The 3,270-nt window shown below is 58.1% G+C and overlaps 1 non-coding gene across 1 annotated transcript; it reads left to right on the top strand.

Annotated features, from left to right (window-relative positions):
- The first annotated feature begins 2,045 nt into the window (after positions 1–2,045).
- On the top strand, positions 2,046–2,164 carry LOC148110000 (5S ribosomal RNA). The gene has a single exon (XR_015725042.1). It is a non-coding gene; the product is annotated as a 5S ribosomal RNA (ribosomal RNA).
- The last annotated feature ends 1,106 nt before the right edge of the window (positions 2,165–3,270 follow it).

Below are 3,270 nucleotides of genomic sequence, written 5' to 3'. Positions count from 1 at the left end.
ATTTCAGTCATTTAAGTGAAAACCCATAGAAAGACAACTACCCCGAGATTACACTCATATGTGGAATTGAAGAAATGAAGGAGTTGATCATAGGGCAAGGTAAAAAATAGAGAAGCATATAAACCATAACAGACACTAAACTCTAGGAAACAAAATGGGGGTTGCAGGAGGGAAGGTGAGTGAGGAGAGGGGTAACCGAGTGATGGACAAAAAGGAGGGATTTGATGTAATGAGCACTAGATCGCATATGAAACCGGTGAAAAACTAAACTCTACCCTTAAAACTAATAATACAGTATATGTTAACTAAAATGAATTTTTAAAAAACAACTAGAAAAAAGAAACTGGAAACACTGAGATGTCCTTTCTGAACGATGTATTAATTTTGTAAGAGAGGAGAGAACAATGTTACAGAGAAAAAACCCAATCATATAAATGAAAGGTGAACATTTTCAAACTCAAGTAATGGAACTAATAAATATTCTACATAACAAAGACATTATCAAGAAATGTCAAAATGATTAAATGAAAAAAACTGTGATCATATCTTAGGAAATAAACCCATACAAAAAGCTGCTAAATAAATATTGAAGCCAGCTGTTCCTTAAAATTAAAAATGAATAAAATTCAAAAAAAAAAGTAAGAACTCCATACTGAACTGCAATTTCCAGACACTCATTAAAACAACGTGAGAACGCAACTGAAACAAGTATAAAATAACACTCATCAAAAGCAAGAGAATTGAAAAAAATGAAATATATTAACAGAACCAAAAAAGGAGACAGAAAACACTCCAAATAATCACATAGATACCAGAAGGACAAAAACCAAACTCAAAGAGTCCAAACATACACACAAAAAAAAAAAAAAAACAGAGAGAGAGAGAGAGAGAGGAAAGAAGGGGTATACCAAAGAAAAATAACTCGCAGGGAAAACGCCAAAAACACATACAAAAAAGCTAAAAAAAAAAACGAAAAACCAAAAAATAGCAAACTATATGCTGTGCAACAATGATAGCCCATCGGGATTCCCGCCACCTGGGCTGCAAGTCCTCGAGCTCCGAGGGAGGGCTCCTATGGCAGCTCCAGGGCGCGGCCGCCTTGCCCAAAGCGCGCCCAAGCGCGACCGCCCTCCCGTGGGCTAGCTGCCGCGCCCACACAGCGTCCTGTGTGTCCCTGTGTGTGGGTGTGTGTCACCTGTGTGCACCTGGGTCTCTGTCCCTGTCCCTGTCCCCGTCCGCATCCGGGTCGGGGTCTGCGTGTCTGTGCTGGGGTGTGAGAGGGTCTGTGTGTTGGATAATCTAATCTCTCTCTCTCTTTCTCTCTGTCACACACACAGACACACACACACACACACACACAGAGACACACAGACACAGACACACACACACACACACACACACACACACTCTGTCCCTCCCCGTCTCTCCCGTCCAGTGTGTCCCCTAAGTGTTCCCCCACTCCGTGTCTCTCTGTCTTTCCCTGTGTGTCTGTGTGTCTGCGTATTGCGAGCCGGCCCCTGGTGTCTCTCGATCAGGTCCTGGTGTCGCTGGGTGGGGAGGGGAAGGGTGGCGGAGGAAGGGCCACGGGGTTGGGATGGTGATGATGGTCTGTGGTGGCGCCCGAGGCTTCCGGTGGGCTTTGAGCCCGGCGGCGGGGAGAGGAGGAAAGGCCAGTGGGCGGGTTGTGCTCCCCGCGGAGGGCGGGGGGGTTGGGGGGCGCTCTGAGAACACCTCGGGCCTCGCCCCCGGCGCCCCGACCCACCCCGTTGCCATCCCGGGAGCCAAGCGGCGGCGCGGCAGGAGAGTCCCGGGACGGGAGAGCGCGCGGACTTCCGCGGCTCCAGGGTGCCGGAGGCATCTTGTCCCCTGGGCGTGCTGGCAGGCAGGCAGGCAGGCAGGCAGGCAGGCAGGCAGGCAGGCACCAGGCACAGGCCAGGCGAGGAGGGCTGACAATCGCTCGGCAGGGGCTGGGCTGGGGCTGGGGCTGGGGCTGGGGCTGGGAGGGGCGGAGCAGGCTCTTGGGGCACCGAGCGGCAGCCACAGGCGTCTACGGCCATACCACCCTGAACGCGCCCGATCTCGTCTGATCTCGGAAGCTAAGCAGGGTCGGGCCTGGTTAGTACTTGGATGGGAGACCGCCTGGGAATACCGGGTGCTGTAGGCTTTTCTCCTTTTCTTTTCCTTTCCTTGCCCTTCGCCCTCCCTTCCACTCCCTCTGCCGCCAGCGGGCCGCCCCCCCAACCTTGCCCAACCCGGCTCCATTCAAACCCCACGTGCCCCCACCTCACCACAGGCCATGCGTGGTGGGCCCGACCCGCTCGCCACACGCCACACGCCACACGCGCAGCGCAACGCGGAACCCTGGCCCTCTGCGGGTGCCCGTGGCACAGCCAGGCGCCCACAGCCCAGCGCTTCCACCTCCAAGCCCCAGGAACGCCCACAGCCTATCCCGGGGTGCGGGCTGGGGGCTGGTGTGCAGGGCGGTGGGCGCTCAGGGGGCGGCGCGAGCGGAGGCGGAGGCGGCGGAGGGGGGTGGAGGGAAAGCGGCCCGGGTGAGAGGAACCGCGGGAGCCCCGGGCGGGCCGTGACCCCGCCTCTGCAGGCGTGCGCTCCCTGGGTTCTCGGCCTCCTCCCTGCCTCCGGGCCCTCTCCTCTCCCGAGCCCCTAGCAGTTCGCTTGGGCCGCCCGCCCACCGCAGCGCCCCGGGCCAACCACCTGCCGGCCCCGCCTCCTGCCTGGGCCCGCCTACACCTTCTCCCCACCAGCCCTGGGCTGCGCTCCCGCCAGAAGGGCATGGCCCTCCTTCGCACCGGTCACCGTCCCTTTGCCCCTGGGCCCGGGCGTCCGTGCTCCGTGCGCACAGGACACGAGATGGCCAACCGCCCGGGGCCTCAGGCCCCGTGGGCACCCGACTCCGCGCCCCGTCTCAGCGGAACAGCGAGGCTCGCTCCCTCAGCGAGACCCCGGGGCGCCCCGCACCACGGCCACAAGGGCCACCAGAAAATAAAGGACGGGGCAAAAGAAAGAATGCCTCGCACGCCCCCACGCCAGAGGGGTGCTGGGCAGGAATGGCCGCCCATCGGGATTCCCGCCACCTGGGCTGCAAGTCCTCGGGCTCCGAGGGAGGGCTCCTATGGCAGCTCCAGGGCGCGGCCGCCTTGCCCAAAGCGCGCCCAAGCGCGACCGCCCTCCCGTGGGCTAGCTGCCGCGCCCACACAGCGTCCTGTGTGTCCCTGTGTGTGGGTGTGTGTCACCTGTGTGCACCTGGGT

Source organism: Ursus americanus, chromosome 6, assembly GCF_024610735.1.
Source record: "Ursus americanus isolate L20-20 chromosome 6, mUrsAme1.1.p, whole genome shotgun sequence".
Classification (NCBI taxonomy): Eukaryota; Metazoa; Chordata; class Mammalia; order Carnivora; family Ursidae; genus Ursus; species Ursus americanus.
Note: the sequence above shows the minus strand (reverse complement) of the source record. Positions and strands in the feature narration are given on the sequence as shown.